We start from the raw sequence: 16,750 nt of genomic DNA on the forward strand, positions 1-16,750 counted from the left end.
GTCATTTTCCGTGAAAGTGCATTCTTTTTGAGATAATTGGGGTCCCACACTTTTCGAATACGAAATTACTTTTCGAATCGAGATATGTCTCGGAATAGACCATTTGACATATATATATATATATATATATATATATATATATATATATATATATATGTCAAATGGTCTATTCCGAGACATTTCTCGATATATATTGGTAAATTCCGGGACATTCGTGGACCTGACCTGGAAAAATTTTATGTCAAATGGCAGTTTCCAGGACAGTCCTGGAAAACTTATATATATATACATATGAAGAATGTACGTACATACAATTCTCAAATATATATACATATATTTTCCAGGACTGTCCTGGAAACTGCCATTTGATTAAAAAAATATACATATATTGTGCAACATTGCCAATTGAAGTATAAACATTGTATGGAATTAAACACAGAAATCATTAATATATATATAGATATTTAATTAAAATAATAGTGTAACATCGAATAATATATATAAAAAAGATATTGAAAGAAAAGATGCGATCTTATAAAATAAATACAAATATTTATAAAAACTAAAAAAAAAATATATTGTATATAATCTAAAATTAGATCAATTGATTATGACATAATGAAAAATATTTTATGACAAAAATGTTAGGTTACAAAAATGATATAATTATTATACCAATGTTTTTTAATTGCTTTACAAAAAATTAAACTGAATATTTAATACAAAAAAATTTTTCGAAAGAGACTTAGGAAAAATATACATCAAAGAATAATGTTTCCACGTGTCTATTATAATATAATATTATTTTAGAAATAGCATGTGTCCTGGAAACATACGTTAAGGCATAAAATGATATATTCACATTCTCCAACGATTTAACGTGCTACACTTAACATAGTCATTTATAAAGGCGGTCAGGCATTGTTAGCCTCATGCCTTTGCATAGTAATATATCACATTCTAGAATTTTGATATAAAATAGAACAAAAGAATACAAATAATATAGTGTAGACATACAAGTTTATATGCCAATGTTATGATTACTTCCAGGATAATTAGAGGAAACAATTAAATAATAATACATATTAGAGAATCAGTAGGCAATAGAGAGCATGATTAAATAAGTTTTACTTAAGGTACGGTAAATAATTGAAAAATATAATTCATTAAAGTGATACAGAAAGATGAAAATGAAAATCTTAACGAGATTTCGCAAGGTGATAAAAACAACGGTAATGAAAATACATAAATAGACGAACGTTTCTGGCTCTCGTTTTGAGCCTTCTTCAGCGCATTAACATTTACCGTGCCTTAAGTAAAACTTATTTAACCATGCTCTCTATTGCCTACTGATTCTCTAATATTGTTAATGTAAAGAGAACTTTTCTCAATGCTAATTAAATAATAAGACAGAAATTATTTGGTAGAAGCTTCGGATGAATGTACATTGAAGTGAATTGTTTATTTATGTGTTTAATATGATATTTATTACGAATAATTACTCGTGTCCTGGAAACATACAAAGGCAATATAAAGGCAGGATTAATTCATCCCAAGCTTCTATCAAATAATTTCTGATTTATTATTTAATTATTTAACCTATTTATTCTGGAAGTAATCATAACGTTGGCATATAAACTTGCATGTCTACCCTATATTAGTTGCATTCTTTTGTTCTATTTTATATCAAAATTCTAGAAAGTGATATATTACTATGCAAAGGCATGAGCTAATAATGCTTAACTGCCTTTATAAATGACTACGTTAATGCGGCACGTTAAATCGTTGGAGAATGTGGATATATCATTTTATGGCCTAACGTATGTTTCCAAGACATGAGTAATTATTCGTAATGAATATTATATTAAACACATGAATAAACAATTCACTTCAATGTACATTCATCCCAAGCTCCTATCAAATAATTTCTGATTTATTATTTAATTGTTTTCTCTAATTATCCTGAAAGCAATCATAACGTTGGCATATAAACTCGCACCTCTGTTCTACATAGATTATTTATTCTTTCGCTATTTTTGATGTCGACATTGTTGAAAGTGATACATCATTATGGAAAGACACGAGTTAATGCCAAACTTTGCCCGCCTTCACAAATGTATGCAGCACGTTAAATGCGTTCAATAATTGAAAAAAAGAAAAACGTCATTGAAAAGGTCATTGAAAAAATAGGAACATTTTGTAGCCTAACGGTCATTTCCAGGACATAAGCCATTATTTGTAACAATATCATATTAAACATATGAATAAACAATTCTCCACGATGTACATTCATCCCAAGTTTCTATCAACTAATTCCTGATTTATTATTAAATTATTTAACCTATTTATCCTGGAAATAATCATAACGTCGGCATATAAACTTGCATGTCTACTCTATATTAGTTACATTTGTTCTATTTTATATCAAAATTCTAGAAAGTGATATATTACAATACAAAGGCATAAGCTAACAATGCCTGACTGCCTTTATAAATGACTATGTTAATTGGCATATTAAATCGTTGGAGAATGTGAATATATCATTTTATAACCTAACGGTCATTTCCAGGACACAAACCATTATTTGTAACAATATCATATTAAACACATGAATAAATAATTCTCCACGATGTACATTCATCCCAAGCTTCTATTAACTAATTCCTGATTTTATTTAATTGTTTAACCTATTTATCCTGGAAGTAATCATAACGTTGACACATAAACTGGTCTGTTCTATATGAGTTATGTATTCCTTCATTCTTTTTTATATCAAAATTGTTACATCACGAAAAGACACGAGTCAATGCCTGATCACATTTACAAATACCTACGTTAAGTGCGACACATTAAATCATTGTAATAAATGAAAATATCATTTTATGGCCTAATGTATGTTTCCAGGACACAAGCAATTTCTCATACATAATATCATATTAAACACATGAATAAACATTTCTCCTCAATGTACATTAATATACATTTGGTAAGTCTTTATGTTACGATTTTTTTTGTGCGTTGACTGAAGTTTAAGTTTACGTACGGAGTTAAATTTACGATCTATACTTAACGTAACGTAATGCGATACGGAACACCTTGTACGGAGGCACGAGTAAACATACAGTATATTTAAAAGTAATGAAAAAAAGATATTCGAATATGAGGACCTGTGTGGTCTTGCACGCTGCGTCGCAGACTCGCCGTGGGTGAGAAGTAGAGCGGCGCGGGTTCGAGACCACACAGGTCCCAGTGGGGAATACAGGGAGTAGGGTGAGAGAGAGGGAGTTAACTTAGAAATGGGTGAATCGATGCGTGTAAATGATAAACTGAGAATAAGGGTACGAGATTGCAGCCGTGAGATCAATGTGCTCAGCGTTAATTGAGAGAAGAAAAAGGTACGGGTTTGCAGCCGAAAAAGAAGAGTAAAGAGGAAGCTGGGAAACCTAAAAATGAGCTCAGCGATAATAAAGAGAGGACAGAGTACAAGATTGCGACCGAGATGAAGAATGAAGAGGAAGTTGGAAAAAGAAGTGAAGGAAAAGAAAGAACGGTCATGGGTTGATGAAGGAGAGAGAAAAGATTGCGAGGTGGAACGAGGTGATTCTGAAGAAAAAGAAGAGGGTCGTTGAAGTAACAAAAGAAAGCGGGGGGAGGGGGTTGGGTAGAAGAGCGGGAAGGAAAGAAGAGGGGGAAAAGGAAAACGGGAACAAAAAAGAAGCGGGGACAAGGAAGAAGGGATAAAAGGACAGAAGAAGCGCAGGATCAAAAAGGAGAAGAGGGAATAGGAGGAGAAGAGTAAAGGGAAGGAATAAAGTACAAGTGGGGTTTAGGTTAAGAAAAGGAGTAGGGTTAAGAGATGAAAAAGAGAGACGTAATCAAGCTCTGGTTATATAGAGTTATGTTATTGTAAGTTGTATTGTATTGTAGAGATTGTAACCCCAAGGGGAAACAATAAAATTAGAACAATAAAATTAAAAAAAAAAGATATTTGAATATTTGAATGTTTAAAAAGAATTACATATATTTTATGTTTGTCCTGGAAAATACCATTATACATAGAATTTTTCCAGGACAGTCCTGGAAATCACCATTGTCCTTAAAACTGTCATTATGCAAGTGTCTTGGAAAAATTTTTTAAATGTAATACTCGTATCTCAAAAACGGAAAAAAATATCTAATTTTTTAAGATGAAAATGAGTTTGAATTTTAATGCTTTATTAAAATTCAGTAAAAAAATATGAGATTTCTAAATGTCCCGGAACAAACCCTTTGACATATATACATATACAGGGTGATTCAAAATAATCCCTGTGTCCGTGAAATGACACATTGTTGAGTCAATTCTAAGACGATTTTTCATTTTGCAAAATTTCGTCCGAAGCTTAGTTTTCGAATTATTAAAGAAAGAAGTTAACGCATGACGGGTCGGATACAAGAGGCAGGCAAGGATGACGCGAGACCCGTCAGACGCGGGCGCTTACGCGGGGCGCCTGCGATCAGCTGGTCGCTATACACACAGACACACATGCGACACATACATTCTCTCTCTGTCTGCTGTCTGTCTGTCTGTCTGTCTCTCTCTCTTTCTCTCTCTCTCTCTCTCTTTCATTCGCTCACTCTCTCTCACGTGTATTTTTTTTTTTTTTTTTTTTTACGAGAGGGGAAAATGCATTTTATGCATACCCACCGGTCGATCCAGTGAGTTATGTGGGACTCGAGTACCAAGTCGAATTACCAACTCGGTACTCCCTACCCACTAAAAACCCCTCTCTTTTCGCGAATTTTCTTTGACACACTGTCCCTCTGTCCTTCCCGAGATCCGTTTTCACATAACGTTAAAAAATAGTTATTATTACCTTGTTCGATGACTTCTGATGTATTGCTGTAATTGCTTGAAGGAGAAATGAATTTTCCGATAGATCGTACGTTCTCAAATTTAACGTAGATATCACGTTGCACAAGACAGAAATCCACACTAAATTATTAACTGAAAGTTTTTCTTCTTTTATGAACTGCATTCTTTTATAAACTTTAACGTAATCACATTTATTTATTCACTCGATGAGACGAGAAATTTACTGATGACTCTATCACTAATCACTGTCGAATAATAATTGTTGGCGATTAAAAATCACTCGATGAAAGAAACACGCGCGGACACGTTACTACACGACGCGACAATACGACGATAATTACTCGGCGATTGCAAGTACCGCTGCTTCCTTGTCATGGTAGGTTGCAGTAGGTTAAGGTACTACTGGCGCTATCGAACGCGATCATGTGTTTCGATTGAAGAATGCGTGGTAGACGTAAAGAATAAACATTTAACATATTAATATTATTATCATGAATGTGTGTGATGTCCATACATCGTATGATATCTATTTAAAAATTAATTAGATTAAATAAGTGTTTTTAAAATATTTATTACTTTTATACACCCATATTAAATATTAATATTAAATATTTATTTAATTATTTTATCTATATTATTTACTATTTTATTTAACTATTTTATTTAACTATTTTATCTTTAACTATTCTATTTATTTATTTATCTATTTCATCTATTTATTTTTAACTATTTATTATCAATGATCGAAAATCGATGGATAAATTAAAATGGCTCACCCTGTATGTATATGTATATATATATATATATATATATATATATATACACAGGGTATTCGAAAGATAAGATATATATATATATATATATATATATATATATATATACACAGGGTATTCGAAAGATAAGATATATATATATATATATATATATATATATATATATATTTCTGACATAATGACATTTGATTACGAGAAAATATATCACATAGCGGTAAGCGAGGAAATTATCGAATCAAATACAGATTACCAATTTGCCAGATCACGCATCCTGTTTGGCAAAATTCTGTTCCATTTCTGCCGTTAATCTGCAGTCAAATTATGCGCACACAGTTCCTGCTTGGTTTCTGCCGACAATCTGTCAGATTCTGTGAGCAGGCTCTGCTCGAATTTTGACATCAATTGTCAAATATTTGTCAACTTAATAAATAATAATAGCTTCAGTACCAAATTTGTAGCCTTTTTGCTAACATTAGTTGATAAGAGACACTTGGCATGATCTGCTTTCTACAGACTTTGCTATCTGGGAATTATCTGAAATGACATGTGCATACCATAAAAATCAATATTTTAATATTTTATTTTAAATATTTTTTAAAATCTTTCTTTTCATTCTTGTCTTTTCAAATGATTAAGTCATCAATTTTTCCTCGAAATTATTTATTTCTCCTCAACATTATTTTGTGCTTTAACAAATGACAGAGATGTATTCTAGACATTTTTATAATATGTAGAACATCTTTTATATGTATAATATAATGAAGAAATAATGATTATGAAGAAATATATATTTTGAAATGATTTAATATTTTCTATAGAAAATTTTCTATATAAAAAAATGATTGATGATTTCTACATTATTATCAAAATCACATTTATTTAAGCACATAATTATTCATTTGCTATGTTTATTTAAAGGATGTCATTAGAAATTTAAATGCAAATGATGATGGAATGATACATGATGATTATCTAGATCAGAGTTTACTTGTAACTTTTGGCCAGATTTCTTAGTTTACGCCTACTGTTTCCCTCTTACCATTCGCGTCGCTTGTAACTAAGGAGCGCTCAGAAACATGCGCGTCACAAATGTAATGTGACAATATATCTATCTAAGTTCTCTTTATTGTAATTACGTTTCAAAACACAAATATTTTAAATTGTTACAGAACATATACGTAATTAATAATGGAATAATTATTTTTATTAGTAATAAAGAGAATTTAGATAGATGCCACATTATATTTGTGACGCGCACGTTCCTGAGCACTCCTTAGTTACGAGCGTCTGGCAGCACGGTTGCTAAAGCGCGAGCGGTAAGAGGGGAACAGTAGACATAAGCTAAGAAATCTGCAAGTAAAGGCCGAAAGTTGCAAGGAAATCGCAGCACTAATCTAGATGTTACTTTTTCTTTTTTTCACATTACCATTTTTATTCATTTTTTCTATATTTGTATAAATCAATCTTTTCATAATAGACTTACAAATAATATTGAATATACTTATTATTGAAAAGACGATGATTTTTTTATATTATATATGCGAAATTAATATAATGCAAAATTATAAAACATTATTACAATTTTAACGATTTATAATTGATTTTTATGTGTATGTTGCAGGTAGATCGCGCGAGATTGTAGACGAAGGATTCAGAAGAGAATTTAGGTAAAGACTCTTTTTTATGTATTTCAATATAAATTGATAAATCATTTTCTTATATTCTTTTTACAATATGTTTAATATAAAATAAATATGATATATATATATATATATATATATATATATATATATATATATACAGGGTGTCCCATTTTAATCTATCCAATCGAATATCTCGAAAACCAAGCTTGAAAGAGAAAAATGTTTCAGACAAAAGTTGTATGGTTTCTAGATGGACAGTAAGATGGTACCATTGGTTTGACCTTGAAGAATTTGAAGGTCACATGAAGGTTACCTTCAATTTCTTAAATGGAATCTACATTTTCTCATTACATATTCTTGTAGCTTATCTCGAGAGCTTTCCAAAACACTATAATAAAATATTTTTTTATTGAGTACTTTTCGAGTTATGAAGCTTGAAATCATTTCTTAATTTAACATAAACCGTAATATATCTAGTAAAATATTCATTTTTCGATTATCTTGCTTTAATACTTTTATGTACAAAATAATGAGAGAAATCAATTGGTGTAAGGAAAACACATAGTTATTTTTAAGAAAAAATATGTAATTTGCAATTAACAATTACATATTTTTTCTTTGAAACAACTATAAGTTTTTTTTACACCATTGATTTCTTTCATTATTTTGTACATAAAAGTATTAAAGCAAGATAATCGAAAAATGAATATTTTACTAGATATATTACAGTTTATGTTAAATTAAGAAATGATTTCAAGCCTCATAACTCGAAAAGTACTCAATAAAAAAATATTTTATTATAGTGTTTTGGAAAGCTCTCGAGATAAGCTACAAGAATATGTAATGAGAAAATGTAGATTCCATTTAAGAAATTGAAGGTGACCTTCATGTGACCTTCAAATAACTCTTCAAGGTCAAACCAATGGTACCATCTTATGTCCCCCTAGAAACCATACAACTTTTGTCTGAAACATTTTTCTCTTTCAAGCTTGGTTTTCGAGATATTCGATTGGATGGATTAAAATGGGACACCCTGTATATATATGTTGTCGCTCAATATCATTTTTAAAGCAAAACAGTAAAATTTTGACTCTCAAAAATAAAAAAGAAATTAATTTATTATTGAAATAATATGTATGTAGATAAAAGGTTCATCATAAAATCAATAATAACACAGGCCTGCGAGAGTCAGTTACAAAAAGCAGAGTAGGTGAGTTTGATAGATTTTTTGATGCTGAAAACGAATTTGACGGTAGAATTTTCCTAGCACGTTAGGTTTTAAGTAATTTGTAATTAAATGGTCCAAAAATGGCTATTTTAGTCATGAATATTTATATATATGCTATTTCATGAATTTATTATGAGGAAACTTAATTTTCTGAAATATTTTTGACAATGCATCATATAGTACTAGTCTTTACCTTTCAAATCCGTTTTCGATTGCCTTTGTAGAATTTTTTTTCGCTAAGATATACAAGTATAAAATTATCAGAAAATTTACGTTAAAGAAAATGTACATAGAAATATGGCAGAGCCATCATCTTGAAATTTAAAAATTTACATCTGTCGAAACACTAAAGAATGTATCGAATGCACTACACGAACGAAACCAAAACCAATTAGAACGGTGCGATTATTACGAGTGTTAATTACGATCCATCCAAGCGCGGCGCGAAATCAATGGCCTTACAATACTCAGTCGTCTCACCTAAGAGTCTCGGAAAATCTTACTGTAGCAACAGCGGGTGTGGAGGCTCGGGCTCTATGTTCTTTCTTATTGAAAGCTTGAACAATGAAGAACGGAAAGCCCACGGAAGACACAACAGTAGCGCATTATCCTGATCCTTGCGTGGCAGATCCTGATTGGCGTAGGATCGTGTCGCGCTTCTCGTTGTTATCAGCTGGCATAGCCGTAATTAGGTTTTTCCGGCCGCAGGGCTTCTAGCCATTCATAAGCGAAATTTATGGCAACGTTCGCTCTCGCTCTGCCAGGATCTCTTTCGTGCCCAAGACATCCGTCTGCTGACATCTTGCCAGTCGCTCACGTAATCCTGACCATATTTCAGAGTCCGGGTCAGAGTTGATATAGGGATGCTCCATATCTGGATTTCTCACGTGTCCTTTTGTACAGAGTGGCCGTCCCCTCATCGACTTTACAAGTTTGACCTCTCCTTGGGAACCCTCTTGGCTGCCGGGAATAATTAATAGAATTAATGCACCTCAAAATGCATCGTTTCCCGGCGAACACCGGCCGGAAGATGCTGCCCGACGACCACCGGTCGAGCAACGGCAGAGGGCGTCCACATTTTTAATCTTGTAGAAAACTATCGGGCAGGACAGCGATAATTGTAATCGCAACACTGCCGTCGGGAACCGCCGTTTGAGAACCCTCGCGCGGCATCCCCAACTGCCCCGAGCGGACCCGAACCGCTCCGATATTTTTACTGCCACTCGGTGGGAGTAATTACCGAATACGCCGGCGCGGGATAATTAACCGGGTATAAAATAGGCTCTCGGCGGCATATGGACACAGATCCTTCCGATTCTTTTCAGAGGCGACAGCTAGTCCGAAGGCAAGCTAAGCTAAAGAGAACTCCGAAGCGAATTCCAAGAGTCAGAGGGTAATGAGAACGCTGCCTCGTAACGATGCGCGGCCGAACTAAGTTAACCGCGTTATTTAAATAATTAACATTACCGGACCATCTTGAAAGGGCTGCTTTCAATAAAGAATATATCGATAGTAATAAGTGAATATAAGAACTAACGCATATAGATACGCAAGTAAATTAAATTATAGTAATTAAACAGATAAATGATATAACTGATTATAGACTGAACAATAAACGTAATGCTTAATGGAAACTTAAATCTAAGAGTTCGTGAGTACAATCTGATCGATCCATCTGATATCCATTTAACAAAGGCAAAGGGCACACTTTAGTTACTGCTCTTTTAAAACAGCCAGATTGCGTCTTCATCGTCACCACTCGTATTTGACCATCGACACTTGGATGAGTGTTATTCTGTCCAAAGGCCACCGCAGGTGGTGGGACGCTATCTTCTATGAGTAAAACAAGCGTGTTCAGCTCAATATGAATACCAGGGATATTCTGTTTACTCTTTTTTTGTAACTCTTGCAAATATTCATGTTGCCAATGTTTTCACAATAATTGGCAAGATTTCTTGAGGTGCTGCCAATGAGATAAATGATTATCTGGAGTATTAAGAAAATTATAATTAACAGGTTGTATTAGTGAATCGCCTATTAGAAATGAGAAGGAGTAAGGATATCAAAGTCTGAAGAGGCGTTCGTTAACGGAGTTAAGGATCGAGAGTTTAACATGACTTCTATTTCTGTGATTAACGTATTATATTCTTCATACGTAAGAATTCTGCTTGCCATGATGCTATGAAGATATTTCTTCATTATCTTAACGGTCGCTTTCCACAAACCTCCGAAGTGGAGGGCTCTTGGTGAAATAAAGCTCCAGTTTATCCGTTGTTTGACTAAGAAGGAAACTATGGTAAATGTTTACTTTACGTCACACAGCTCGAAACATTTTTATTTTCATATATGTTGTAGAAGATACATTCCTAAGTAATACACCGTTTGAGTTTTGTGGCGCTCTCTCTCTTCGTTCCTGAGATATGCAATTTTGTCTTCTACAATATATCTGAAAATAAAAATTTTTCGAGCTGTATGACGTAAAGTAAACATTTACCCCTTCTAGGCAGAATTATAGGATGCTTTTGATCTTCAGATATATTTGCATGTCTTAGTCTCCCGCCAACGCGAATTAATCCATCCTTGCCAATAAATAGACAGAGTGATATCAGCGAGTTTTTTCGCGGTAAATTGCGCTTATTCTTCAAACACAACAACTCTTGCTTGAATTCCGTTTCTTAAATCCATTTTAATATAATTGTTTCTGGTCTGATTATCTCATGCACGTTCAGAGGTCAAAATTTTGTCTTCTGAACTGCCTCGATTTGTCTTGAGTTCTTTTTTTGATTATTCTTTGATTTACTGATAAATCTGTAACAATATGCGATAATTCTGCATAATTTACCAAATGAAGAATATTTATGTAACAATTGATTATAGACTTATAGACGATTGCATAGCTGTAGTAGTAGAGTAAGTAGAGTAACATTGGAAATGTTACTCATTAAATTATATAAAGATCCTTTAAAAAAGTCTTATCATTTGAATATAGTTTATAAGATCGAATGCATTGATTGCCCTGCATCTCATGTTGGTCAGACTGGCCGTCAACTATCAACTAGAATAAAAGAACATAAGGCCAACATTAAAATAATGATAATTTTTCGGTTATTTCCTTCCACAGATTAACGGGACATGAGTTCAATTGGGATGGGGTATTAATATTAGATGAGGAGCCTTCTTATAGAAGGAGATCCTATTATTAATAATTTTATATAAATAATCTCATTTTTCTTCCTTTTGAAATTTTTGTATCATCCTAGCAATGCCATCTAACTGTACACATTTCTATTATTTCTCTGTCTATCCTTCTCACATCTTTCACCGCTGCCTTACGCAGTCGCTCTTGAGACCATACACGAGTTACATCTCTGCTCTATTGTTCTTCCTCTTACTTTTATATCTTTATATATATTTTTGATTCTTGCTGTATCACGAATTTCATGTATTTTATTATTTATTGCCTTTAATTTATCTCTTGTGTTATTTTATTAATTATAGCTACGCTTTTACTCTTGTCTATGTGTTGCGAGAATGTGTGTTGTTCTGTTTTTTCTTTTACAGATTATTCAGTTAACTCTTTTGGACTTCTCTTCCATTAATTTTTCCTTTCTTCTGTTCGCAAAATTATTGCTTTTTTCTATATTAATCATCTTATTCGAAGACACATCATCTCTCACGCTTACATCATGTGATATTTGTGGACGGTTTGGACTTTTTTACCAGTTTAAGGGAACTGGCAGGTGAGCAACACACATTGCCGTCGCATGTTCTTTTATTTTAATTTTATAAGTTTGCTTATACTTTTATTTTATTTATCTCTCCGTCATAATGTTTGCGTTCTCTTGTAATATTCATTATTTTAATCTGTATACTTTTATAATTTTTGCGATTGTATTTTGTATTCTGTTGTCGTCCGTTATATTTCATTTCACAGCGACTTTATTGTGACATTGCTCTATGTTTATTATATTATTCCGGTACTTTCTTGACTTTTTGAACTTGTATGTATTCTCAGACATTGATAAGAATCCGATCGGGATCGAAACGTACGTATGTTGTTTTCATATGCGTCAATTGAAATTTCTTATATGATCATTTGTTAATTGATGACATAAAGTTTACTCTAATTTTTTGCTACTACTATCTTAGCACTATGGTTGTTAATTGCCTTTTTTCATTTTATTTATATGATTTTTATCTTATAACTACTTTGTATATTTTATTAACATTGGAAATCTTCATCTCAGGTAGGCTCATCTCCGACTCTTGCATGTGCTTCACAGTCGTTGATTTTCTTCCTTTATCCAAACCAGTTCATTCCACCAAAGTTTGTTTTTTTTTTAAATTCCGCTACTGTAATTCCTCGCGATAAAAGATTTGCCGGATTTTCTTTGGAAGGCACATGTGATCACGGTATCTCTTCTGTTAATTCTTGAATCTTGGCTATTCTATTTGCCACAAATGTTTTAAGAGCATATGGCTCTGTCTTGATCCATCCAAGTACAATTGTACTACCACTCCACAAAGAAATTCGTCGAATTCTTCTCAATAAGGCTGTTCTGACAAATTCATATAATTGTGATAAGAGTAAGGCTGCTTCGAGTTCCAATCTAGATAATGAAAGAGTTTTCAGCGGTGCCATTCTAGATTTCGCACAAAGATGTGATTGCAGGCGACGATTTTCATCCAAATTAACGATGTACAGTGACCGGCAAAAATAAAAAGCCACTTTCCTAGTTATACTGTTTTGCTTAATGAAAGAGTAAAAATATTAAAACGATGAGATTTTCATTGATGAAAGAAGAAGTATTTATTATTTATTTTAAAATTTTATGTTACAATTACATAAATTATTTTTTACTTTTCAGTTTTATTTATATTTCTTAAATATTGCTGTTTATTATATTGACAAAATAAAAAAGCCATTCAGATTTGTTCGATTTAATATATACAATATTTTGTTTGGTTGTCATGTCAACATGTTCGTGTTATTGCGCTCACTTCTCGTTGTTGTTAATCATTTTTGCAACATTGGCTTATCTCGATTATTACAAAAAATTCGCGGTCAAAAATGGGAGGAAGATCAATTTCCACACAAGTTCGAAACTTAATTGTGCGAGATATTCAAAAAGGTCTTTCCCAACGGAATATAGCCAAAAATTATGAAGTAAGTAGAGGAGCAGTAGAACAGATCAGAAGAAAATTTCAATCAACTGGATCGGTGGCAGATAGAATCGGAAGAGGTCGAAAACGAGCAACATCCAAGCGGGAGGATATGAAAATAATCCGTGAAGTTAAGAAAAATCCAAAGATTACTGTTAGAGAAATTCAGGAAAACATTTATCTTACTGTTTCTGACCGCACTGTACGTCGAAGACTCAATGAAGCAAATTTACACAGCCGGTTTGCACGTAAACGACCTTTCTTTAGCGTCACCAATAAGAAAAAACGTTTGCAATTTGCTCGGAAGTATGCAAATATGTCATTGGACTTCTGGAAAAATATTTTATGGACAGATGAAAGCAAATTCGAGTTATTTGGACAAAAGAAGCGGATTAGAGTCTGGAGAAAACACGGCGAAGAGCTTCAAGATCGTCATTCAGAAAACTGTAAAGTATGGCGGAGGAAATATTTTAGTCTGGGGATGTTTCTCATGGGCAGGAGTGGGAAATCTTGTCAAAATTAACGGAATTATGACAGCAGATGTCTACATTGATATAATAAATGAAAATTTGGAGGAGTGTTTGTTGAAACTCGGACTAGAAGATAATTTCATTTTCCAACAAGATAATGACTCGAAACACACAGCAAAGAAAAGTCAAGCTTTTTTTCGTTCCTGCCGAATTAAACAACTTGAATGGCCTCCGCAATCTCCAGATTTAAACCCTATCGAAAATTTCTGGGCAATTTTGGATAATAGGATTAATAAAAGCGGAGTAACTAACAAGAATTCTTATTTTGAAGCATTACAACTAGCCTGGGAGAATTTGGATCCACAACATTTAAAAAATTTAATTGAAAGTATACCAAAAAGACTGCAAAAAGTAATTGAGGCTAAAGGAAATCATATTAATTATTAATTAAAATAATATTGTTGTTTTTTTAAATCGTAATACTATGTTACCTTAACTGGCTTTTTTATTTTGTCACTCTTAAATAAATGATTATATAGAAATAAATACAGTATTAAATAAAAAATGATTTCTTTTTAATTAAAAACATTAAATTACTTAATAAATTTTCAGTTTTAGTTATAAAAAACTTTATAATAAATTTTTTTTACCTTTTAGCATCAAATCAGTTTTATAGTTAAGGTGGCTTTTTATTTTTGCCGGTCACTGTATATACAGGTTCTAATAGTATTCTGTAAAGCATCTCCGAAACCAAACGAATTTATTCGTAGTATTATTAAGATTCACGTTTCGTCATATCTGTAGTGTATTAAGTTTGAATAACGAGTTGCAATAGTTTTTTCCACGTGAACAGGTAAGGTTGAGGAAGGGGTTGATCCCATTGTAAGTCTTCCATCTATAGTATTTGCCTAAATATTTTGCATATATATTTTATGGGAAAAATCCCATTATCAACACAGGTCCGACAAGTCTCAAGAGATCAAATATTTATGAGATTTGTGATAAAACCGTTCTTTTAATTGACTTCGGAGTGTATAAATCGGTTTTATATTGTAACATATTCTGTAAGGAATTCCAAAGAAGATTCCTATCTCTTTGCTACGTCCTGTCGATAGTAAGTAAATCAACAGTCTTATTATTTTCTAACTGCTGTAGAATTCGAAGTTCATTTAAACGCCATTTTTTAAGTAGTAGGAATTTTCCTCCCTTTAACAATTCAAATAATTGTTTCTGTAGCTCAACGACATCTTGATATGTCTGAGTTCCTGTTAACATATCGTCCATATAAATATATTTTTTCATTGCATTTGCTGCTAAAGGATACTCCTCACTATACTGCTCCGTAAATTCCTAAAGACAATGCATTGCATGATATAGTGCGCTTGTTGTACCATATGTCACCGTATTTAGCTGATAGATTCTTGTTGGATCTGGATATTTCCTCCATAAAATAAGCTGTAGTACTCTATCTCGTGAGTCAACTAATATTTGTTGAAACATTTGAGCTACGTCTGCTGTTATTACATATTGATGAATCCTGAATCGTAGTAGTATCATACAAAAGTCTCTTTGCAAATTTGGACCTGGAAGAAGCTTGTCGTTGACAGACGTTGAGAGTTTGATGTCGTTTTTACCGATGCGTCAAAAACTCGTAGCTTCGTTGTTAAACTATCAGGTTTGATGACTGCGTGATGTGGGATAAAATAGATTTTTTTAGATGTTCGCAGCTCCGTTTCGCAGATCTGAGTCATGTACCTACTATTCTTATATTCATCCATAAATTCATAGTATGTTTCCTTTAACCTTGAATCGTATTGAAGTTTTCGTTCAAGTGCTTCAAGTCTTCGCTGTGCTTAATCCTGTTGCTTGATTCTCCCAGTTTGACATTTAAACGTAATGACAGCCTTACTATGAATCTGTCATCCCTTTCTCGATGTGTAGTTTCTACAAAATGTTTTTCGCAGAATTTCTCTTCCTTGGTATAATGTCTGTTATTATATTTCGTTGTCTCACATAAAAGTCCCTTGAGACCGCTCGCCAAGCAGAGAAGCCACGTTTATATATATACTATAGAGAAAAATATGTAAATAATAATAATAGTAGCTACAAAACACACTTTATGATAATATATAAGCAAGCAAACAAAGAGAATTTTTAGACACACTAAGATGTATAACGAGAACGAAGAAGATCTAACGGATGACACGCAACGTAACGCAATAATAAGAATGCCATCTACTGACGTAGAAGAAAGTAAAAAAAGAAATTAATACAGTGGCTCTTATATAGAATATACAGGATGGGCCATTTTAAGTGATCCACTCAAATATTTCGGAAAATAATGAAAAATCAAAAAAATGTTTCAGATAAAAGTTGTATGGCTTGAAGGAGGCCATCAGATAGTGGCAATGATTTGACCTTGGAGAGTCATTTGAAGATGACGTAAAGGTAACCTTCAATTTCTTAAATGGAACTCCCTATTTTTTATTACATATTCGTGTAGCTTATCTCGAGAGCTTTCCAAAACACTATAATTAAGTATTTCTTCATTGAGTACTTTTCGAGTTATGAGGCTTGAAATCATTTCTTAATTTTGTATAAACCGTAAAATATCTAGT

General features: G+C 32.6%; 1 protein-coding gene across 1 annotated transcript in view; it reads left to right on the plus strand.

Annotated features, from left to right (window-relative positions):
- The window catches only part of LOC109609933 (protein expanded-like), a 448,580-nt gene that overhangs the window by 118,418 nt on the left and 313,412 nt on the right, over nucleotides 1-16,750 (plus strand). The window contains exon 2 of the mRNA XM_025415034.1: nucleotides 7,250-7,295. The gene's annotated coding sequence lies outside the window, so the exon portion shown is untranslated. The remainder of the gene's footprint in view (nucleotides 1-7,249; nucleotides 7,296-16,750) is intronic.

This window comes from Camponotus floridanus, unplaced genomic scaffold (assembly GCF_003227725.1).
Source record: "Camponotus floridanus strain SB8 unplaced genomic scaffold, Cflo_v7.5 scaffold94, whole genome shotgun sequence".
Taxonomy (NCBI): domain Eukaryota; kingdom Metazoa; phylum Arthropoda; class Insecta; order Hymenoptera; family Formicidae; genus Camponotus; species Camponotus floridanus.